The sequence below is a fragment of the Capra hircus genome, chromosome 28, assembly GCF_001704415.2.
Source record: "Capra hircus breed San Clemente chromosome 28, ASM170441v1, whole genome shotgun sequence".
Classification (NCBI taxonomy): domain Eukaryota; kingdom Metazoa; phylum Chordata; class Mammalia; order Artiodactyla; family Bovidae; genus Capra; species Capra hircus.
This window is the reverse complement of record NC_030835.1, coordinates 29,282,973-29,309,036: the sequence shown is the minus strand read 5'-3', so window position 1 is coordinate 29,309,036 and position 26,064 is coordinate 29,282,973. Positions and strand designations below refer to the sequence as shown.

General features: G+C 39.0%; 1 protein-coding gene and 1 non-coding gene across 2 annotated transcripts in view; both read right to left on the bottom strand.

The window, feature by feature from the left end:
- The window catches only part of ANK3 (ankyrin 3), a 750,492-nt gene that overhangs the window by 525,381 nt on the left and 199,047 nt on the right, over nt 1-26,064 (bottom strand). The window lies entirely within an intron of this gene.
- Nucleotides 5,736-5,806, bottom strand: TRNAG-UCC. The gene has a single exon. It is a non-coding gene; the product is annotated as a tRNA-Gly (tRNA).

The window sequence follows — 26,064 nt, the reverse complement described above, 5'->3', positions numbered from 1 at the left end:
CCTCCTCAGTTGTAATAAACAAAATGTCTCCAGATGCTGTCAATTGTTCCCCAGGCATGCAAAAACATCGCCTTTGAGAAGCACTGTCATACCCTGAGTGAACGGACTGTTTTTTCACTAATGGACTGAATGATCAAAATAGTGGGGACACCCTGGCCTAAAGAACAGGGATGGTTGCCATTAACATTTATACTCATGCCAAGATTCTAATACAATGTGGACATTTTCATGAGTTTCACATTTCAGCCATCTGTGAAAGATAAGACAGGTCCACCATCACCACAAATGATTGCAAACTACCAGCCCACCAAGGATGCTCACAAGAGCACCATGCTATCACAGCAAGCAAAGACCTATTCACAGGGGAACGCAGAAGCTGCTGCTCTTCCGAGCTAAACTAGTGGTAGACAACAAGGGTGAGAGAAAACTTGTCTGTGGAACACTAAAAACAACAATCTCAGGCCAGCCCAGTGTGCAGTGCATTCTCCAGCAAAGGCTTCCAAAGGCTCTGAACTCTGGATCACAGAATGTTCTTAAATGCCTAACCATAAACAGGAGGAGAGTGCAATCAGGAGCTAAAGCACTATCTTCCCAGATGCACACGGTGGAAGAGTCACAAATGGATACTCCATGCACCACCTCCACAAATTGATGGAGGCTTCATCAATACCACTTAATTTTGAAAATAAAAATGGGTGATATATGGGCTACTTAGGCATACACACCAGGGTATGTACCTATAAACATACAGTGCAGAGTTCATATTCCTCCTTCTAAAGCAAAAAATGGCAAAGCCCTAACCCATATTTATTGACTCATGTTGTCTGATGGCACATTCATTATTAAAGAAACAAATTAAGCCATAAAAATATTAGTTGATCAGCTTTTAATCATGATTGCCTTGGTTCTTGTGAAGCACTGGCCTATATCATAGATGTGACGATATAGCTGTTAGACATCATCACCAATCTATATACAAACACCAGCTCTGCTACATTTTAAACAATTTACAAATATAGAAAGATACATGACAGACATTTTTGAAGTCTTTACTTAAAAGCCTCAGAATTCATTTTCTGTCTCAGGCATTAATATTTTGAGATATGAGTGGGAGGAAGCGTGGGTAGGAGGGAATGCTCAAAAGGAACTGAATAGAAGCTGGCATTAGAGCTGGGATTCCCCCACTCCCACCTCCTGCCTCTGAAGGGGAGGAAAAGAAAAGCTGAGTCACAAGGAAGCCTGCCCCTGGCCTGACCCCTTTGTGCAGGTCAACCTTTGCCAGAGCCCCACCATCCAGGCCCTATCCCTAAGACAGCCGCCAACCTTAAGCACCCAGTGGCCTCCCAAGAGTGGCTGCTGTTGGGAGAACTTTAGAAGATGATGACTTAAAAGGAGATGTCAGCATCTTCTTATTCAAGTCAGGTCATAAAAGAAAGCTCATAAAAAGCCATAAAGTATTCTTTTGTTCTCCTAAAAAAAAAGAGTTAGCTTTCAGAGTTCCATTTCTTTAAGCAGGATTATGACTGTTCTATGTAAGTGAATAATAAAGAAACTAAACTTTAATTATAATTCACTTGAACTAGAACTTACTGTGAGGCAAGTACTGTTTTAAGTATTTTTATGCATGTAAATTATGTTAATCCCCAATTTCATTAATCCTCAACCCCCCCCCCCAAAAAAAACTGAGAAAGTCATTATTTTTATCCCCATTTTCTACACAAGAACACTAACGCACAGGTTCTGACTAGAGTAAAGGGATGAAGTATACAGGGCACGAGCGCACGGCTCTGAGAGGATCTCCGTGAACTTTGTGCCTTAGGTGCCTCATTGACATCAGCCTAGAATGAGCCCTTCTAAGGAAGAAGCAGAGTCCGTGCAGATAGGGAGAGCTGGATCTGGGCTTTGAACCCCCACATTTTCACACACGTCCTTAAACTGAAGATATTCATGAGGGAAAAACGCAGGGTGCTAGAACCAATAAGAAGTGAAATAATACCTTTACTAAGCTAACACCTTAGTGCCACTATTTACTGTCTATAAACCTTAATTTCTCTGAGCCAGATGCTACTTCTGTGAAAACACATGACGGCACCCAGCAGAATGCTGCCTCTTAATGACTGAGTTTAAGACCATGTTAGTCAGAGGCTTGGCCACCAAGGTGTTCACAGTAACTCTTACTCCCCACCCTTCCTTACCCATTAGAACTCTTTGTCCAAGATTTCAATGGGAATTTTAAAAAGTTATATTTCACACAGATCAAAACTAAACTTTTGTTCTTCTTTACTCAGAATCAATGAGAATATAATTATGGAACAATGCCAGAAAGTGATCTCTTGAGGAGCTAATGGAGAATATAAGGCAATTTGCTTAAGCATGAGGTTTTGGGACTTTGGGTGTCTGCTCTGTGGTTTATTTGTGGACACCATGTCTGGAAACTCAATTACACCCATCAGGAGGAGACTGTTTAAACAGATTATGGGACAAGCAAATGATGAGCACTACACAGCTGCACACAAAGAACCGGGAGTCCTCCAGGTATTAAAATGGGAAGATTCCACAATATATTACTTTGGTTAAAAAAAAAAAAAAAAAGGTACAGAGCAGTGAGGGTTAGCATTTTAATTAAAAAAGAAGGCTTAGCGGGACCTGCCTGGCAGTCAGTGGTTAAGACTCCAGGCTTCCACTGCAGAGAGCGAGGGTTCGATCCCTGGTCAGGAAACTAAGACTCCACATGCTGCGTAGTGCAGCCAAAAACAATAAATAATAAAATTTTTAAAAAGAAGGTTCGGTATATGAACACTGATATATGTATGCCTGCATAAACATAAATCTCTCTGGAAGATACACAGTTTACTAAGAAAAATCACTGGCTGTCTGCCAGAGGAGGTGAGCTCATGTAAATAAGTCTGCCATCTATTTAAGAGCTCAAAAGTCATCACCGCAGCATTTTAGATCAGTGCTGAGGGCAAGAACCAGCATCACCCAGAGCCTGTTAGAAAAGCAGATTCTTGGTCCCATCCCGGACCTGATGGAGAGGACTTCCTGGAAGCTGGGCTAGGGACCTGCCTACAGAAATGTGCCACGTGATGTTAATGACCTCTCAAAGCACAGGTCTAGAATCACTGATTCACAAACAATTCACTGACTGGCTGTGGACCCACCTGGACAGGTTATTTAAAACAGGTTCCTGGGCCTTATTGTTACAGACTCAATAACAATATCCAAGATGAAACCCAAGAATGTGCATCATTTAAAAGCCTGACTCTGACACACAACCAGAGCCTAAGAATCACTTCCTAAAACCAAAGTCTACTGTGATAAGCCAAATGTTTCACTGCAATGAATTTGCATATGGCAGCAGAAAGAAACTCAGTCCTATACCTGCTTCTTGCCATTAGTTAAGCTTCTCAGTTGAGCATGTGTGGTAATAATTAATGTTGTACAACGGATCTTAAACTTCAGCATCCATCAGAATGACTTGGAGGGCTTGTTAAAACACAGATTGCATTATCCCAGCTCCAGTTTCCCATTCAGTAGAATGGGGAAGATGGGCTGATAACCTACATGTCTAACAAGGTCCGAGTGATATTATGGCTGTTGTGTATTATGGCTGATATTGCTGCTGTAGTTGTTAGTACAAACACTTGGAAAACACCTTCTATGGTCCACTGGTTCTCAGCTTGGATGCTACATGCCTTTCCAAACATGCTGCCAAATATGGTTACCACATATAATAACTTTTGCTAATTGAAGATACAAAATTTTATGAGTATAGGTGTGAGTCAGAACTTTGAGCTAAGGAGATTACATTGTGTTATTTTAAAAAGGTACACCTGATAAAGGTAATTAATAAGAGGTGTGGCTAAATATTTAACAAGTACCCTCAGGAGTGTGTAAGAAAGCTGAGTGAGGGATACAAACAATTTTTCTCAACCAGCAGAAAATTCATACAGTAAAAAGTGCAATGGACATGACCTTGGGCAAACTTCAGGAGATGGTGAGGGACAGGGGGGCCTGGTGCGCTGCAGTCCAAGGAGTCAGAAACAGTTGGACAAAACTGGGCAACTGAACAACAAAAAGTGTAATATGTAGGAATCCAATTTAATATCTTTAAATGTTCCTCCAACATTTTTGCATGTAGAGTTGGTCTCTGAAGGCTAAAGGATGGTAAGTACTGTTCTGATGAGGACATCTCCTACCCGTCCTGTCTGACAACCTTGCTGCCCAATCTGAACTGGGCTGTGAGACCAAAAGGAGGTAGCGCCAGGCCTAGGTCACACTGGGGCTCCCTGGCTATGTAAATGAAGGAGTGACTAAGATTGATTAAATTTACTGACACCCTGCTTATTTAACTTATATGCTGAGTACATCATGCAAAATGCTGGGCTGGATAAAGCACAAGCTGGAATCAAGATTGCTGGGAGAAATATCAATAACCTCAGATATGCAGATGATACCACCCTTATGGCAGAAAGTGAAGAAGAACTAAAGAGCCTCATGATGAAATGAAAGAGGAGAGTGAAAAAGTTGGCTTAAAACTCAACATTCAGAAAACTAAGATCGTGGCTCAGGTGCCATCACTTCATGGCAAATAGATGGGGAAACAGTGAAAGACTATATTTTGGGGCTCCAAAATCATGGCAGATGGTGACTGTGGCCATGAAACTAAAAGATGCTTGCTCCTTGGAAGAAAAGTTATGACCAACCTAGACAACATAGTAAAAAGCAGACATTACTTTGCCAACAAAGGTCTGTCTAGTCAAAGCAATGGTTTTTCCAGGAGTCATGTGTGGAAGTGAGAGTTGGACCATAAAGAAGGCTGAGCACTGAAGAACTGACACTTTCAAACTGTGGTGCTGGAGAAGACTCTTGAGAGTCCCTTGGACTGCAAGGAAATCCAACCAGTCCATCCTAAAGGAAATCAGTCCTAAATATTCATTGGAAGGACTGATGCTGAAGCTGAAACTCCAATACTTTGACTACCTGATGTGAAGAACTGACTCCTTGGAAAAGACCCTGATGCTGGGAAAGATTGAAGGAGGGAGGAGAAAGAGATAACAGGGGATGAGATGGTTGGATGGCATCACTGACTTGATGGACATGAATTTGAGTAAGCCCTGAGAGCTGGTGATGGAGATGGAAACCTGGCGTGCTGCAGTCCATGGGGGTGCAAAGAGTCGGACACGACTGAGCCACTGAACTGAAACTAGATCTGTGTGATGCAGGAAGAGCCGACCATTTTCCAGCTGAAGAAGCAATGAGCCGCCACCGCAAAGACGCTCAGCAGCTCCCAGTGGACAATGAGAGCCCGTTTCTCCTCCAGGGAGGGTGCTCCCCTGCAGCCGAGCCCAGGCGCTTGCCTTGTCTAAGCCACTAAGGCACTCCCACACATATCAGTGAGTGCTTCTCAGAAACAAAAGATAAAGCGAGGGGATATTATGACCTAGTAGTGCCCTGGGAGGTGGGGTTAAGAAGAAGATATTTCTTTGGGTTTTGGAGGATGCATCAGTGACACTGCAAAAAGCGGCTGAGTGTGAGAGGTGAGGGAGGAACTAAGTACAGGGTAAAACCGAATTCATTTCTGACCCGACTATTTGTAATGCATGTAATTTTTGTCTTGAGCTGGCCTGAATTATATTTAGGAAACAGTTGTTTTATACTCCAAAGGTTGTTGTTGTTGTTGTTATTATTATTATTATTATTTGGTCCTACCACACAGCTTGTGAGATCTTAGTTTCCCAACCTGGGACTGAACCCAGGCCCCAGCAGTGGAAGTGCCGAGTCCTAACCACTGGACCACCTGGGAATTCTCCCCAAAGGCAAATTTGTAATGTAAAAAGATTACTTGATGGGGAAGAAAACTGGGGAGAAGGACATGGATTGTTCTCAAGCCACCTTATGCCACTTGACTTTATCTAGTTGCCAGAAAGACAAGACTTAAAAACCATTCTATCGTTCATTCAAATATCAAGATTTCTTCTTACAACACTTCATATATGAAAATAATCAATGAGAAATTAAGAGTTTTTTGTTCTTATTGTTTTATTTCAAGCCTCATTCCAGTGGGTTTCTTTTTCCAATTTTTATTTTTCTGTCATCACTATGGACGTGATTCTCAAGAAGGCCATATTAGAGTCTCCAGTTGGTAGAAACAATCACTGCTCTAATATTCCAAAACAGTAGCAACAATTACAAGAACATGCTGATTTATACAACCAGAAGAGTCAGGGACATATCGCTCCCCAAGTTCAAGGATCCCTCCTGCATATAATTTTCTCCACATGTGGAAGCAACAGGAATACAGGGCAATTTCAGTGCCACGGATGCTAAATCCTGAGTGGATTGCTCACCAAGTCACTTGCTTCTGCCTACCTACCTTCTAGAACTCCAAACACATTGATGTCTTAGGAAAATTACAGATTACTCAAGGTAACTTGGGAAATGCTAGAACTCTGCTGTTCAATTTGCAAAGGTCAAGGGCCGACTCTACAATAAAAGATAAATGGATGTTCTAAACTGCAATACCAATACCAAGAAGTCTTCAAGATGTATATTTGCTTACTACTTGAAATTGATTGAGTCCTATGTATAAAAATTAGGCACACTGAAGAAAAATCTTAATAATAAAATATGTGTGCATGCTAAGTCACTTCAGTCATGTCTGATTCTGTAAGTCTGCCAGGCTCCTCTGTCCATGGGATTCTCCAGGCAAGAATATTGGAGTGGTTTGCCATGCCCTCCTCCAGGGGACCTTCCTGGAGGTAGATCCAGGGATAGAACCCATGTCTCTTACATCTCCTGCAGTGACAAGAAGGTTCTTTACAACTAGCACTACCTGGAAAGGCCCATAATAAAATTTTAAAATAAATAAAAATAATAATATCTCATTACAGTAGATCAGGGCATTATATATGCAACAACCTTTATTTCCTCCAGGGGATATATGGTACAAAGTTTCCATTTCTCAAAAGCTTGTCAGTTCTACCTGTGATTATTAAAAAAATTCTAAATTAGAGCTATTAGTATATGTGAGAAAACTGTAATTAGTCTGGAATCATAGTCATTAGCCAGGTGTAACAGTTAAAATGACAACTTCCTGTCTTCAAGTATGGGGAAAATACATGTCTCTTATTAAGCACAATTGGTGAACCACTGGCTTATAACAAAAGTCCCAAGGCTGTAAGATGCAGAAATATTTCTCTAGCCTTTCAGCCAGGAACAAACTCAAAAGAACATCAGCAGGATCAACCAGTGTCAAACAGCCTCCACAGTTAAGCCTTCACAGAGTCTCAAAACCAAACCCAATTTCATCACAGCTGGGTGAATATCCACACAACTGCAGAGGCCAGCTGTGCTCACTGGAGCTGGGGCTGCAAAGCTGCTACTACCTTGAGACACATTTTTCTTTTCATCAAACCACTAAGCCTTACCACCGGAATGGAGGTTAATTATCTCATTGGAAAAGACCCTGGTGCTGGGAAATTTGAAGAGCAAGAGGAGAAGGCAGCGACAGAGGATGAAATGGTTGGATGGCATCATTGACTCAATGAACATGAGTTTGAGCAAACCCCAGAAGATAGTGAAGGATGAAGCCTGGAGTGCTACAGTCCATGGGGCCGCCAAGAGTCAGACATGACTTAGTGACTGAACAACAATAGGCTGATGACCTGAAATCACTGTATTTGTCATTTTTAAAACAATGAAACCTTTTCCTCTGATGTTTGCAGCTTCATCATTACTCAGTGCCAGTGGGCTTTTAGATCCAGCCCAGATATTAAATTAATAAACTACGTGAGCCAAGTCCTGACTGGAAAATTCCTTACTGTCCATTTCTCTAGTTTATTAGCAGTGGAAAAAAATAAGGTCATCTGAAATTTCTGATTCAGTGATGTCCAGCCAAATCAGTCCTCTCTGGGCATAGGCTCGCTTTACTTCAGAAGGCTCTGGAAGCTGCTTCATCTGAAGAGAACATCATTCTTTTTCTTTTGAATCACAATTTGCAAATACAAATTAGCTCTATGTAGTGGAATAACATGACATCATAGCCTAATGTTATCAGTGAGGAAACTATGTATCCTTCACTTGGTTCTTTAGTGGCTAAGGAGTGTCCGACTCTGTAACACTATGGACTGAAGCCCACCAGGCTCCTCTGTCCATGGGATTTCCCAGGCAAGAATACTGGAGTGGGTTGCTACTTCCTTCTCCTGGGGATCTTCCTGACCCAGGAATGGAGCCTACAATCTCCTGCTTGGCAGGTGGATTCTTTACCACTGAGCTACCCGGAAAAGCCCATCTTTCACTTTACTTAGCAATAAAGAAAAGGGGCCTTAATTTCTTGGCTTGATATTGGTCTTAACTCATGTAGAGCTGAATGGAATTCACTCTGGACCTTGAATCCTCAATCTCCACCCTCCATCCAGGGAAAACATTGGTTAGGGGGCAGGGAATGAAACAATTTTAGATATCATGCATTATTTTTCTACAGAAAGCACAGATTGTCATACAGAATATAATCATATTAAATTTTTTTTCAGGGGAGGAGGCAAATAGGAAAATATGTCTAAAGAGGCTCCTTACATGTGGGATAATGAAATAATCTTTGAGAAAGAATATTCTGGGTATTGGCAAAGTACCTATTTGAAACCTCCAGCCAAAGCAATCATAATATGTACTTTGGAAATAACTATTCATTGTTTAAATTCAAGCTTTCAATAACAATCAAATTATTTTCATCTTGAGGATAGCCACTAGAAATCACAACAAAAGGAAATAATTCTGTATTGTTATAAGTATATTTACAAAGGACTTGTGTCCTTGTTAGGTTAGGAATGACCAAACACTAGTTTTATTAAGCTGATTATGTCATTTTTCAGGAATTCACGTACTCAGTATTTCTGTCTCTTCTTAAATATAGTAAAACCCATATAATTATTTTCTGTCAAATTCCTAATCACAGATACTTTCATAACTGTTGATGAAAAACTTAGCAAACTTATTCTAAAGACGCAATAGCCTGCATCCCTTCTATTAAACTCCAGAATGTCTGTTGTGCAGAATAATGCAAAAATTTCAAAAATATGCATGAAAAATTGAGAAAGCCATGTACTATGACAGTGATGCAATAGCAAAAGAGACAAATACCGCCTGCAGCTCATCTGCTTCCTCCTTCAAAACTTCTTTCAAATCGAAGTCTACAAGCTAAACACAAAAATGTTCCCTCATTTCCCTCACTTAATAGGCAAGTTTCTAAAATGATTTTTATGTAAAGAAAGAGATATTCTTTTCTGAATATCCAATAATATACTCAAAATAAGTTTATGCACAAAATTCCTTTTTCTGAGCTCTTTTCATGCCATTAACATATATACACTACTATATATTTAAACAAAGGATAATCAACAGGGACCTACTGTATAGCACAGAGAACTCAGACTCACTATTCTAAAATAATCTATACGGGGAAAGAATCAGAAAAAGAATGGGTATATGTATAACTGAATCACTTTGCTGTTCACCTGAAACTAACACAACATTATAAATCAACTATACTCCAATATAAAATAAAAATTAAATTTAAAAAAGATGAATTATATAAACAACAAAAAATGGCCACTTCTGCCTTGGAAGGAAAGGTAAGCAAGAAGCTTCCAAACCACTAACTGCAGGTCAACTGTTAACAGACATCTCCACAACAGAATGCACCTTCTCTAATGATAAATCATGTCTCCTTTCTTCCAGTTTCTTCTTCTTGAAATAATAGTGCATCTGAGAATTAAAGAACCAAGTAGGTCTGCTGGCCATAAGAACTTTTCATTTGATTTATGCAAGAGTAAATCAAGCTCACAAAAAGGGATTGGCACTCTTCTAAATTAAAGTAATCCCAATAATTACAATCAAAGTTCCTCAGTTGGCTGAAACAAAGCCAGTAGAAGCATTAACCTAAATGTCTGCCTCAGCAAGAGTCAGAAAATACTAATGCTGACATTCTGCTTCAAGAAAAATTACACAGGAAGAAAATGGCACACACAGAAATCACATATCAGTAGAAAGATTTGTAAAAAACGAAAATGTGGGGAAAAGATTTTAAATTCCACGTTCAACTAAACAAGAGTTTTGTTTTCAAAAGGGGGCTGTCATTTTGCAGAATAAAAATAGCTATCTTATTTTCTAAAACAGCATTGTCATAGAGGTTCTGCTTTTTTAAGCATTGATATAAGATTTGGGGAAAAATTTTTAAGTGACATGTTAATTCAGCAGTTTAATGCAATGCAAATGGAGTTTTAGATTTTCCATGTATCTCTTGAATATACTAATTACTTTAAGATTATGATATAAAAGTACTTTTAAAGAGAACAATGGAGATCATCCTCAATTGAGAATCTCAAATTGCCTTTGTCTGTGTGGATCACAACAAACTGTGGAAAACTTTTCAAGAGATGGGAATACCAGACCACCTTACCTGTCCCCTGAGAAACCTGTATGCAGGTCAAAAAGCAACAGTTAGAACTGGACATGAAATAACATACTCGTTCGAAAAAGGAGTATTTAAGGCTGTATAATGTCACTGCTTATATAACTTTTATGCAGAGCATATCATGAGAAATGACAGACTGGAAGAACCACAAGTTGGAATCAAGATTGCTAGGAGAATAATCGACAATCTCAGAAATGCAGATGATACCACTCTAACGGCAGAATGCAAAGAGGAACTAAAAAGCCTCTTGATGAAGGTGAAAGAGGACAGTGAAAAAGCTAGCTTAAAAAAACAAAGATCGTGGCATCAAGTCCCATCACTTCATGGTAAATAGATAGGGAAACAATGGAAACTGTGACAGATGTTATTTGTGGAGGTGGGGTGGGGGGGCTCCAAAATCACTGTGGATGGTGACTGCAGCCTTGAAATTAAAAGATGCTTGCTCCTTGGAAGAAGTGACAAACCTAGACAGGATATTAAAAAGCAGAGACATCACTTTGCCAACAAAGTTCCGTATAGTCAAACCTATGGTTTTTCCAGTAGTCATGTAAAGATATGAGAGTTGGACTATAAGAAAGGTGAGCACCAAAGAATTGATGCTTTCAAACTGTGGTGCTGCAGAAGACTCCTGAGAGTCCCTTAGACTTCAATGAGATCAAACCAGTCAATCTCAAAGGAAAGCAACCCTGAATATTCATTGGAAGGACTAAGCTGAAGCTGAAGCTCAATTCTTTGGCCACTTGATGCAAACAGTCAGCTCACTGGAAAAATCCCTGATGCTGGGAAAGATTGAAGGAGGGAGGAGAAGCGGACGACAGAGGATGAAATGGTTAAACGGCATCACCAACTCAATAGACATGAGTTTGAGCAAACTCCAGGAGATGGTGAAGGACAGGGAAGCCTGGCTTTCTGCAGTCCATGGGGTTGAAAATAGTCTGACATGACTCAGTGAGTGAACAACAACAACAACAAATTGCCACATAGGAATCTCTCTCAGGCACACAAAAATAGAATAAGTGATGGTGCTGAGTAAAGTTTCTGTGATATAACCCACCAGGTTAGTCAGCCAATCTTAATACACATATATATAATTCCAATAATATATATATTTCAATATATATAATTATCATATATATATATAATTGTCATTGGTCAAAAGAAGTTTGCTTTTGAAATTTACAAAGTGTACTTACAACTTTCTATATTAAGAAAATAAATTATTGCTCAAATGAAATAAATATTATTGAAATCATTACATATAGAAGTAAACAGTTTCATAATTGATTGTTTAAAATATGATGAAATTCTGTAATTTCATCAGCCATATTAACATAATCTCAAATAAAATATGACTTGTAAGCCACACTTAACATCATGGAACAAACAAGGTGACATTTCATTTTCTTTCATGTCACAATTTCATTTGTGTACAATGACTAAGATGCTCCTATAATGTGTGATTCATGATGAGTCATTCTTACAAAGGAATAAATTTAAAATGTAATATCAAAATGAATAAATTCTAAACCTCTTTTTTAAATAACACTAAGGACTCTAAGCTCATCAAAACCACTTTCAGAGAAATGCCATTTTACTCTGAGCAGGTCAAACATGGTTATACGTAATTTTGTGTTATTCTTTAACCATGAGGCTAATCATGGCTTCATATGTGGGTTGGGTCACATGTCCTTTGACAGTTGGTTTTAAAAGTAGAGTAGATATTTCAGGACGATGATTGAAATTGAATAGGGCAAAGCAAAGGTTCTGTGGTGAATAAGAATAACAGATAAGGGGAAATTTACAGAATTCCAATTAAAAACAACCTACTATCTACCATTTAAGAAAAGTCTTGTACGCTGGACTTGTCCTGTAACCTAGCGTACACGATTCTGAACAACCAGCTCCTCACGGTAATGTTTGTTATCTTTTGTTTCCTTGGAAGAGGAAATCATTACTCATGTTAATTCCCTATGCCTGGAATACTCATCTTCTGGCCCCCACATTGTCTCTTAAAATTTTGCTTTAATCACTCTGCTTGGAAGTTTGGTCAATTATTTAGCCATTCATTTACTTAATCACTTAACAAAATATCCACAGTCTATTCTACATGCTATGAAATCTGCTAGACACTGCGGCAGATACAAAGGAATGTTCATATGCATTTAACATACACTGTTATGTATGCAGATATTCTTTCAATGGAATTTTCCTTGTACATTTAAAACTTCCAATCTCCTCCATATAGAAAGTAGTAAATGTACATTTACTGCTCACGAGACCCATAGTTCATTGTAACTATTATTTTGTTGTTCAGTTGCTTAGTGTTGTCCGACTCTTTGCGACTCCGTGGACTGCATGTAGCACCCCAGGCTTCCCTGTCCTTCACCATCCCCTGGAGTTTGCTCAAACTCACGTCCATTGAGTCAGTGATGGCGTCCAACCATCTCATCCTCTGTTGTCCCCTTCTCCTCCAGCCTTCAATCTTTCCCAGCATCAGGGTCTTTTCCAGTGAGTCGGCTCTTTGCATCAGGTGGCCAAAGTATTGGAGCTTCGGCTTCGGCATTAGCCCTTCCAGTGAATATTCAGGGTTGACTTCCTTTAGAACTGACTGGTTTGACCTCCTATTTTTACACCTTCTCAAAAAAGAGTAGTATGTTTAAAATGATAATCTCTGTATTATAGTTATTGAAACAATTTCTAGTAGATATATTTTGCAAGCACATTTCAATTTAGAGTTTATTATTATTGGTTATATACATTTAACCAACCCAGTCTGTATCCATGAAGTCTCCTTCACACAGCACCCTGCAATCTCTCTGTTAACCCAAGTGAATGAGTAGCTGCAAAAGCTAAATGCAGACGGATGCCAGCGTCATAGCATTTGTTCTCTGGTATTACATCTTCAGAGATCCATAACCAAGGGGAACATAAAGCAGGCTACCGATGCAAACAAGAAATGAACCCTTCACAACTGAAGCGTCTCAGTGAGACTGACATCACATTGAAATAGAGGTTTATGAAAATATGTCTCTATTAGAAATTTCATATATACAAAAATGACTCCATAAGAATTTTAAGGTATATGCCATACCATTGTTTTTTTGTTGTTGTTGTTAACATGATCCCTTGCTATATCTTATTAAGAAAAAGCACTTCTGGGTTTGAACTGAAAGTTCCTTCTTAATGCCAAATAATGAATACTAGGAGCTAGATATTACTGAAATTAACCCAGGCATAGGAACCAGAAGGCCTGGGTTCTATAGTGAGATCCATAATCTACTAGGTTTTTGGCTTAGAACAAAGTACAAAATTCTCCAGTATCCCAGTTAATGCTTCCACCAAATAAAATGATTCTTGACTTCCTTACCCAGAGTGGTTGCTGTGAAAATTAAATTAATAAAACCATAAGCAATTTAAAGCTGGCAAATTGTATTTAAAACAGAAAGCAGTGAAACATATGATTTACCAAATAAGAGAGTCAAATACACACATAGGAAAAAATAACTCCCAGAGAAGCCTGGAATCTATGGTTTCATTACTCATTAAAAATATTCATAGGACAGCCTCTGCAAGATATAGGAGCATCTTTTATGTCTGCCCATCTGTGTATTCATTCAACATGTATATATTGAGTGCCTACTAAGCAAAGCACTATATTAGGCCCTGGAATTATAGGACTTAATAAAATGAATATTTCCTTATGCCACAAAGCTAACATTTTAATGGGAGCAAAACAACAAAAAACAAGTAGTTCAAGATCAAATGCCATGAAATAATCATGACAGGGAAAGTCTTGGGCAAGGGGCACATTTTGGGTGGGTGGGGAAGTGCTTGCTGAGACAGTAACACCCAAGAAGGAGAACATGAATGGTAAGAAGAATCCTCCAGGCACATTAATACTCCTTTCCCTCAGTTCCCTGACGATCCCGAGGTGAACACATGACTAAGCCAACCTGTGAAATAGTCTGTCCCAGGAATTTGGAATCAGGACTTCAAAACTGTTTTCTCTTAAAGTAGCTGAACCAGGCAGTGATGTAAAGATGGCCTGTGTAGCTTATTTATGAATGGTGGGCTGAAACTATGGATCATCCAAAGAAAGAAGGAGATGAGCACAGAGAAGGAGAGATGAGAAACAGCTTGGTCCTGGGGAGATGGACTGCCCTCAGTTCTGCATGGTTTTGCATGGGTTCTAATCTCTTTTGAGGTTCCCATGTGTTTTACAGCCATGGGGTCCATGAGGTCCATCTGGATCCTTCAGATAAATTCTTCTCCTTTTGGCTTCAGTTCAGTTTCAGTTCAGTCGCTCACTCATGTCCAACTCTTTGAGACCCCATGAACTGCAGTACACCAGGCCTCCCTATCCATCACCAACTCCCGGAGCCTACCCAAACTCATGCCCATTGAGTCAGTGATGCCATCCAACCATCTCATCCTCTGTCGTCCCCTTCTCCTCCTGCCCTCAATCTTTCCCAGCATCAAGGTCTTTTCAAATGAGTCAGTTGTTCGCATCAGGTGGCCAAAGTATTTCAGCTTCAACATCAGTCCTTACAATGAACACCAGGACTGATCTCCTTTAGGATGGGCTGCTTGGATCTCCTTGCAGTCCAAGGGACTCTCAAGAGTCTTCTCCTACACCACAGTTCAAAAGCATCAATTCTTCAGTGCTCAGCTTTCTTTATAGTCCAACTCTCAAATCCATATATGTCTACTGGAAAAACCATAGCCTTGACTAGACGGACCTTTGTTGACAAGTAATGTCTCAGCTTTTTAATAATGCTGTCTAGGTTGGTCATAACTTTCCTTCCAAAGAGCAAGCATCTCTTAATTTCATGGCTGCAATCACCATCTGCAGTGATTTTGGAACCCCAAAAAATAAACTCAGCCACTGCTTCCACTGTTTCCCCATTTATTTGCCATGAAATAATGGGACCAGATGCCATGATCTTAGATTTCTGAATGTTGAGCCTTAAGCCAACTTTTTCACTCTCCTCTTTCACTTTCATCAAGAGGCTCTTTAGGTCTTCTTTAGTTTCTGCCATAAGGGTGGTGTTACAAACGGGTATCTTTCTAAAACATGGTTATTACAACTGGGTTTAATTGCTACTCTAGCTCCATCTAGAAGCACATTAGGAATCCATTTGTCAAATTAATGCTAAATATGGTCAGTTAAGTGAAAGTATAAAATGGTGAGATAGAGATGTGCTGATAGCAAGGCAAAGGGAAACCATGGTGGTAGCTTCACAAAGGTACAAAAGGACAGCTTAGAACGTCCCCCAGACCCAGGAGTTTAGGCGAACGCCTGCATCATGGCACCCAGAGTGGAGAGCTAGTGGACCCTGTCACCAATGCAGCCACTGGCTTTAGTCTCTACTTCGTTTCCTAAAATAACAATCCCTTTGAAAAGCCTGTCATTAAGTGCTAATTTGCTCATTTAAAATTTTTCTTTAAAAATTTTTTTAAAAAATCTTTAAAGTTTTAAAAAAGTTAAAAATTTTATTGTAGCTGTCAGTGTCATTGGGGTCTCTAATTCTTACAGAAGTTAAAAAAAATTAAGGATGTACTCTAAGACTGCGGCGTGTCTTTGGCCTGATCTACTGTCACATATAGATCACGGAAGATTAAAAGAAAGTGGTTTCTTTCTTTTATTTAAAATGCAAAAAATCTGCAGCTGTTTCTTATTGTGTATACTGAAATTTCACTCCAAACCTTATAGAAGTATTTGCATGAGTATTCATTCTTACAACATACAAGGATATTTATTGCAGCAGCCTCTAGTAGTGAAAAATTGGAAATAAAATAAATATACTTCAAAAGATTGGAGAAGGAAATGGCAACCCACTCCAGTATTCTTGCCTGGGAAATCCCACGGACAGAGGGGCCCGGCAGGCTACATCCATTGGGTCACAAAGAGTCTGACATGACTTACTGGCTAAACAACAACAATACATCAAAAGGTAACTGGTTTGCTAAAGTATAGCTCAGTCATGACAGAACATCGGATAATTAAGAAGTTAATAATTCTACATGTATTGGCATGCAGTACAATCAAAATATACTGGCAAATGGGAAAAAGCAGAGCTTCAAGAAAGAATATATAATATTATCTTAGGTTCAAACACAAGCATATATGTGTGTACACTTTTCCATGTAATCAGAATATGCAAAAAAAAAAAAGAACCTGCCAGGGTCTCCTCCAAACATGTCATTAAGGAGAGTTTTGTTGTATCAGGAGTAAAGGGGGATTTTCATTTTCTGATCAGTTGTCTTCTACACTGTCAACATTTTTCACAAGTGTGCACACACTTCTAATCAATGAGCCAATCGAGATGGCTCCCTGGTGGCTCAAACGGTAAAGAGTCTGCCTGCAATGTGGGACACCCAGGTTCAATCCCTGGGTTGGGAAGATTCCCCTGGAGAATGGAATGGCAACCCATTCCAGTATTCTTGTCTGGAGAATTCCATGTACAAAAACCAGGCAAGCTACAGTTGATGGGGTCACAAAGAGTCGGATACAACTGAGCTTCTAACACACACACAACATTCTTTCCTAGTGTGCACCACTCTTCTAATCGGTGAACCAATAGAGATACTAAACTCAATCCAGTTTTGTTCAGAAAATAAAAGGTATGTCCAACTATACGGAAACAGTGAGCAAAGTCACAGATTTTGAAATATGAGGGAATATACATTTTCTTTCCTTCCCTTTTTACTGCGCTATGGTCCTGTAAAGAAAGAAACCTAGTGATTTCACATCCTGCTCATAGAAGCCAGCAGTTTTAGAAAGTGCTGAAGGTACTAAAAATAACCTCTGTATCACAGGGAACCCAGCTTTCATTGAACTCTCTTTGCTATAAATAGCTTGAAGAATAACACCCATAGTCTCTAGAGTACTCCTAAAAGTGAGGCTGGAGAGGAAGTCGCATGACTTTCTAGGCTAAAGTATGGCTCTGGCAAAGGAGATGTTCCTTTGGGAAAGGAAATACAGGGTTGTCATAGAGTCCTGAAGGCTTTCCCCAAAAGGCTAAATCAGGAGATCACTGTGCTCAGGGTAAAAATAAAGCTGAGGCTTTTCTGCAGAAACAGGTGACTGGAGTTTTGCCTATTAGGGAGGATTCTTTCATCGGCCACAGCAGGCAGAGCTCCTGGCGGGTCCCTTCCATTTGTGAGCGAGCAACGTGAGAGCCACTTCCTTGGGACTGGGCTGCCGTGGAAGAGTGTGTTCTTCATTTGTAAACACATTTGTAGTTTCTTTAGGAACATGACAGTCGTGCCAAGAAACGTCCTCTCACTTTGCCTTATACTTGTGAATACCACACACCAATAACCAACTGTTTGGCTTTTTTTTTTTTTTTTTCTTCTTCTTCTTCTTTTCTTCCTTTGCTGTGAATTTTGGACTCATTGGATGGTACTTAAACAAAAACAGAAGAGTTCCCTCCCCCAGTAATTGTCTGGTTCTTTTCTTATGGCTGAGGTCCAGATTGCTGTCACCATCATAGAAATGTACCCTAAAATCCCAACTGCACCCTCATGTACTTGGGGGACAGTACTCCCGTCAATTCACCAGACCACATGAAAAATGCTAAGAATGTTGGAATCAGCTGGATTTTTTTTTCCCTTGTAAGCAGTTTTGTTTTGTTTTCTTACTAAAAAGATAAACCCTACAGCTTTATTAAGTTACAAAATGCCTCAGAGCAGGTATGGATATAAAGAAGGAGGTTAAATCACACAAAGAAACCCAGAGCTATTTTATCTATAAATTACATCATTTGTGACTTCAGGGTGATAAAATGCCCATTCTTTGATCCTTCCTTCACTAGTCTTTGGGTGAAGAGAATTTAAAACATGAGATGACTAGAGGATAAAAATATACCAGGAGGTTTGTCTTTTTAAGGTAAAAAAAAACCTCACCTTTCTAATGGTTAAGATTCCTGTTCACTCACCGGGTCATTCATTCAAGCAGTGAGAGCCCAGCGGCACCAGGCTGAGGCTGAAGCATTCCATCCCTCTTTCTGACTTTAATGAGTTTAAACCGTGAAAGCCAGAAACTGGTAGAAGTAATTTGTAATCCACATACCCCACATGATTCAGTTCACCCTTGGTCTAGCTTTTTTATATTACTGAAACTTGATCCAATGAATACCCTTTCTCATAAAAAACTCATAACAAATCCTTTAAAAAACATCCTATTTTAAATAGTCCATGAGGAACTATGCTATTTATATTACTTAAATTCTTGTAAAACTGTGGTGGTGGTTTAGTCACTAAGTTGTGTCCAACTCTTTGCAATCCCATGAACTGTAGCCCACCAGGCTCCTCTGTCCTTGGGATTTCCAAGGCAAGAATACTGGAGTGGGTTGCCATTCCCTTCACCAGGGGATCTTCCCTGACCCAGGGATCGAACCAGGGTCTCCTATATTGCAGGGGAATTCTTTACCAACTGAACCACAAGACTAAGAAATGCCAATTTAACCACAAGGACATGCATTTTTCATCTTTCGTGTTGACAAATATCAAAAAGTTTGACCATGCTCTATGACTATGGGGCTATGGGGAAGCAGGAACTACCATATGTTGCTGATAGGAAACTATGGGACCAAATGGAAAATAGTCTGTGAGGGAAATAGGGTAACATCTATACACTGACAATGTACCCATCTTTTGCTGCCAGAATTAAATTTCTAGGAATGTATTACAGACACATTGACACATAGGTGCAAAGATAAATGTCCAAGATATTTACAGCAATATTTATAAAAGATTAAAACTAAGTTAAACATCCATCAGTAGATGAGTAGATAAAACACTTAAAGTAGGTTAATTTCATATAAAGAGATGAGCTATACTAAGAATAAGATATCTCAATGATCTCAATGTAGAGAGAGTCAGGTCCAGGAAAAGACAGACAAATTGATAGACAGACACTGCACATTTTAGTGTGCATAGACTACCTAGAAGGAATATGGTACTAGTGGTTGTCTCGTAGAGAGGGACACCCTTGTCACTGTGCACACACCACTATTTATTTATATATTTTGTTGTTGTTCAGTTGTGTCCAACTCTTTGGGTCTCCATGGCTGCAGTACACCAGGCTTCCCTGTCCTTCACCATTTCCTGAAGTTTACTCAAATTCATGTCCATTGAGTCGGTGATATCATCCAACCACCTCATCCTCTGTCGTCTCCTGCTCCCGCCTTCAGTCGTTTCCAGCATCAGGGTCCTTTCCAGTGAGCTGGCTCTTTGCGTCAGGTGGCCAAAGTATTAAAGCTTCAGCTTCAGTTTAGTCCTTCCAATGAATATTCAGGGTTGATTTCCTTTAGGACTGACTGATTTGATCTCCTTGCTATCCAAAGGACTCTCAAAAGTCATCTCCAGCTCTACAGTTCGAAAGCATCAATTCATTGGTATTCAGCTTATTTTATTGTCCAGTTCTCACATCCATACATGACTACTGGAAAAACCATAGCTTTGACTATACGGACTTTGTCAGCAAAGTCTCTGCTTTTAAATACACTGTCTAGGTTTTTCACTGCTTTTCTTCCAAGGAGCAAGCATCTTTTAATTTCATGGCTGCAGTCACCATCTGCAGTGATTTGGGAGCCCAAGAAGATAAAATCTGTCACTGTTTCCATTGTTTCCCTATCTATTTGCAATGAAGTGATGAGACCGGATGTGATGATCTTAGTTTTCTGAACACTGAGTTTAAAGCAAGCTTTTTCACTCGTCTCTTTCACTTCCATCAAGAGGCTCTTTAGTTCTTCTTCACTTTCTGCAATAAGAATGGTGTCATCTGCCTATCTGAGGTTATTGACATCTCCCCCAGCAATCTTGATTCCAGCCTGTGCTTCATCCACCCCAGCATTTTTCATGATGTACATTGCATATAAGTTAAATAAGCAGGGTGACAATATACAACCTTGACATATTCCTTTCCCAATTTTGAACAAGTCCATTGTTCCATGTCTAGTTCTAACTCTTGCTTCTTGACTTGCATACAGGTTTCATAGGAGGCAAGTAAGGTGGTCTGGTATTGCCATCTCTTGAAGAAATTTCCAGTTTGTTGTGGTCTACACAGTCAAAGGCTTTAGCGTAGTCAATGAAGCAGAAGTAGACATCTTTCCGGAATTCTTTAGTTTTTACTATGATACAGTGGATGCTGGCAATTTGATCTCTGGTTCCTCTGCATTTTCTAAATCCAGCTTGTACATCTGGAAGTCCTCGGTTCACATACTGCTGAAGCCTAGCTGGAAGGATTTTGAGCATTACTTTGCTAGATGTAAAGTGGGTGCAATTGTGTGGTAGTTTGAACATTCTTTGGCATCGTCCTTCTTTGGAATCAGAATGAAAACTGACCTTTTCCAGTCCTGTGTCCGCTGCCGACTTTTCCAAATTTGCTGGCATACTGAGTGCAGCACTTTCACAGCATACATGTGTGGTACTTATTCTTAAATGTTTCTTAAGTCTCATAAAATTTTGTGTAAGTTTTTCAAATTAGTGATTTTTAAATTGTTCATACAAATCCCATTTTTTCTCACAACTTTTATTCTCTCCCACTACTTAATTAAAACTGTCAAATTCTTCAAGCTTCAGTTCAAATCTCAGGTCCAGCACAGAGCTCTCCTAGCCAGTCTACTCAGATTCCACTCTTGTTTCCTTTAAGCTTCTACAGGGCAGAGCCTACACCTCCATTTTGCTTCATATGGTACTTGCTTTGTTGTTTTTGTTGCTTAACTATTCATCCTCTGGATAAACTCCTGACAGGAAGGAGGACGGGGTGGGAGGAAAGGCTCTGGCTATATCTCTCCTGCAACTTGCTACAGTGCAAAACATACAGGAGATTCTAGATATGTGTCTCTTTTTTGGGGGGATACCCAGAAATTTAGAATAAGCAAACTCTACTGGGTAAACAGGGATTCCTTGGTAGCTCATTTGGTAAAGAATCCACCTGAGACCCCAGTTTGATTCCAGGGTCAGGAAGATCTGCTGGAGAAGGGATAGGCTACCCACTCCAGTATTCTTGGGCTTCTCCTGTGGCTCCGCTGGTAAAGAATCTGCCTGCAATGTGTGAGACCTGGGTTCAGTCCCTGGATTGGGAAGATCCTCTGGAGAAGGGAAGGGCTACCCACTCCACTATTCTGGTCTGGGGAATTCCAAGGACTGGAGAGTCCATAGGGTCTCAGAGTCGGACACAACTGAGTGACTTTCACTTTCACTTTCATTGGGTAAATGGCAGTATCTCAAAGGTAACCCAGAAAATGGGGCAAGCATCCATAAATATCCATATACACTTCATTTTAAAAGCTGACTTGACCTGTGCCGGCATGAAAAAATATTAGTCTTGAAATATTTCAACCCCTGTTGAGCAATTACCCTTTAAAGCAATAACCATCTAATTTTAATGAGAATTTAAAATTAGGATATTGTTACAATTTCTGAGAGATAAAGAAGAGTAGTGAAAAGATGATTACTAAATCCTGCACAAATAAAGAATATATTCTCATCTGCCACCTTTGCCACAGTCACGCTTTAATCAGGACTTCAGTTGAAATATTGATTTCCATTTTTCTCATATTTAATCACCACTAATGATCTTCAGTGCTGACAGGTTAACAAATTCTTCTTTAAAAAATAATGACTTTGCACTAAACTTCGCATTATCTCTAAACAGCAGTTATAAATATGAAAATATTATTAGACAACTCACTTTAAAATGACATAGATTTTAATATAAGATAACACATGTAAATACCAACATAATGTAAAATACACCCTAACCATTTTTTTTAAACTTATAAGGCTGTCTCGATCATTTTGTGTTAATCTATACTACTGTATAACCTTGGACATTCAAAGAAGTCTAAATACTCACGACAGATGATTACAAATTTCCATACTCCTTAGTCTCAACAAATAATATTTTAACACGAATTCATTTAAAATCCTCAAAGAAATTGGTGGTAATTGAGGACTAATCTGATCTTGCAGTGAATTTAGGATCACAGGGGAAAATGTTTTTGAAATTGGAAGAGAGTGTGATGTTATTTTGGCTAATAAGATCATCGTGATTATATCTACCTATAAAGATCTATGCATTAAAAAAAATAGACAACAATAATCAACAAGTATAAAAGATATAGAGAATATGAAAATCAGTGTCATGAAGGATATGATGGTGTTATGGTGAGTAGAAGAGCAGTCAAGAGTGTAAAAGAAAGCTATGTATGCTAGAAGTATGATCAGCAAGATCAAATGGAACCCAGATGCAGAGAAGAGCTAGAAAAACAGTGATAACAAGGAAAGGGCCACTGTCATAAGGAAGAACAGAAAAGTAAGAGTACAGAACCAGCAGCCTCCAAAATGATCTGTCCAGGGATAGCAATATCATCTTCTGTTCCAGATCTGGGTCTCTGGAGAGAGTATCAGAACCTTTTATTGAACTAAATGTTTTTTGAGGTGCCTCCAAAGTTGAAATTATATTGTTCTAAGTCAAATGAAGAAAAACTAGTTCTAGGTAACTATGGCTTCAGGTCAATTTTGTGCTAACAAGTGTTACAGACCTTGGTTATAAAACTGGAAAAACAAATATTCAAGAAGCCCTTAAGGCTGCAAATATGATGACAAGAAATAGTCACATGATTTTCATGAATGCCTAAGATTTTCAAGAGATGGAAATACCAGATTTAGCTTAAAGCATTCATCGAGTCAAACTAAATGATATTGTGTATCAAGAGGGAAATCACAAGGTCAAAGATTAGGAGAGCACTACACATTAAGAACTGAGTATATGATTAGATTTCATCAAATTACCTACATTGCATAACAGCTATACTATATCAGTTTATATCATTAAAATTATACAACTGGTACAATCCTAGATCTAGGCCATTATCCACTTATAAGGTAAGATGATGCTAGGATGCATTTTCATAAGGAGGCCTCAGCCCAGAGGGATTGAGAGATAACAAGCTCTACAAATCAGCATGCTAAATCCTCCAGAAAGCAGGGTTCCCAGGGAGAAGGCAAAAGATACAACAGATAGAATAACTAATGCTTTAATAGCCTCTTTTTAATTTACAAAGTATTTCCACAGTCATAATTTTAGTGACATTGCAATATTATTGCAATCCTTAATTCTATCCCTCTGAAAGGAATTGTGTTTCTCTAATTTAGAGCTTCTCCCTGAATATAAGGATCCATAGAAATGACTGCCCATTTAATAACACAAGGCAAATCCAAAGAGCTTTGTGTACCTTCAGAGGAAAGGTACTGTCATATTCCAGTATGTTCTGTCCTGACTGTAACTCAGCAATAACTAATATTCTATTCCATTCAACTGCCCATTTATTCCTGTACAATCTTCATTTCTTTCAGACACACAACCCTCCTGTAACAAGCAACTGAGCTTAATTTTGGCAAAGCAAGAAAAAGCACGTAAACAGGAAAAACAATTATTATAAAAATGAAACCATGCAGAATAAACAATCACGGCAAAAGAACAGATCAAGAAAGGAAACAACAGCAAGCCACCTTATCTGGCGGATTCCCACAGAGCGCCTTTCAGTGCCAGGTAATGTTTTAAGTTCTATAATCCTCATAACCATATAAAGTAGATACTATTATCCCATTTTATTGAAGACAAAACTGAGTGACAGAAAGGAAATAATTTTTTCAAGGTCACTGGTACATGTCAGTGCCTAAATTTGAAACCAGGCATGCTGATAACCACTGTATATGCAAATATTGCCTTTGTTGTTGTAATAGCATTTTAAAAATTGAGATATAATTGACCCATAACACGTATTAGTTTTAGGTGTACAACATAATGATTTGATATATGTATGTACTGGGAAATGATTAGCACATGTTAATGTTAAATGATTAACACAAGTCTAATTAACATCCATCACTATGTGTAGACACAATTCTTTTTTCTTATGATAAGAATTTTCAAGATCTGCTCTCTCAGCAACTTTTAAATATACACTACAGTATGTTAACCATAGTTATCATGCTGTGCATTACACACCCAGGACTTATCTGTCTTCTAACTGCGAGTTTGTGCCTCTGATCCCCTTCATACATATGCTCCCTTCTCTTTCTCTCTTTCAGTTCTTCAATGACATTTTTGGGAAAAACTTTTGAGGTTAACCAGAAAATACATGCATTTAGAGGAAAAGAGAGAAGGAAACCGCTCTCATTATGTAGACGAATAATGTGCTTATAAGCAGGACAGAGCAGAAGGCAGGATCCTATCTATTCAAACTTTAAAATTTATTATAAAACTCTATTTTAGGAATCACAGGCAACAAGGAACAGTGGGGTCAACTAGACATCACACTCCTTAGTTTAATTTTTAAGAAAAATAAACAGTGTATGACAAGGAAATCATAGTTAAAATTATACACAAACACAAAAGTTACAAAGCACTGCACAGAGAACATACAAGACTGAAACCTCACAATAAGCAAGATTTGCCCTACAGACGTTCGATTATTTTCCCCCAAAGAGGAAACACCCCAAACTAAATATCTGAAAATATTCAGAGGAGAGTCATTATATCTAATAATTACATATACATAATTTCAGAAAATATAAAACCACCCATGTTATATAACCAATGAGTCTCAAACCCATTTTCACACATTTCCTCAAAACTTTAAGCTTAATGGTTCAAAATGAGGGCTAGGCCTTGACTTATTAACTACCTTCACTTATATACTCAAGTAAACATACTGTACTAGTTCTCACTGATAGTAATATTTTCATCACTCCATTGCTCTTGGCTAATCCTGAAAATATTCTAGGATAGGATTATTATGGTAACTTACATGAAATTAAAAGATGCTTGCTCTTTGGAAGGAAAGCTATGGCAAACCATACAGCGTATTAAGAAGCATAGATATCATTGCTGACAAAAGGCCCAGAGAGTAAAAGTTATAGTTTTTCCAGTAGTCATGTACAGATGTGAGAGTTGGACCATAAAGAAGGCTGAGCACTGAAGAACTGATGCTTTCAAACTGTGGTGCTGGAGAAGACTCTTAAGAGTCCCTTGGACTGCAAGAAGATCAAACCCGTCAATCCTAAAGGAAATCAACCCTGAATACTCATTGGAAGGACTGATGCTGAAGCTGAAACTCTGATACTTCGGCCACCTGATGTGAACTGCTGACTCACTGGAAAAGACCCTGATGCTGGGAAAGATTGAAGGCAAAAGGAAATGGAGACAGCAAAGGATAAGATGATTAGACAGCATCACCAACTCAATGGACATGAATTTGAGCAACCTCCTAGAGACAGTGAAGGACAGAGGAGCCTGATTTTCTGCAGCCCATGGGGTTACAAAGAGTCAGACACAACTTAGCAACTGAACAACAACATTTATACAACTGTTCTAAAATGGTGACCCACAGAATACATTTACAGTCTCATTCACTTCTCAAAATCATCTCATAAGGCAGACAAGACATCGCCTTATCCTTATTTTTATGGATGAGGAAACTGACACTGAGACAGGTCAGGAATTGTATTATCAGAATTTATAGCTTCTCCTCCCTTCATCCACAACATTATCAGTTCAGTTCATCTCAGTCACT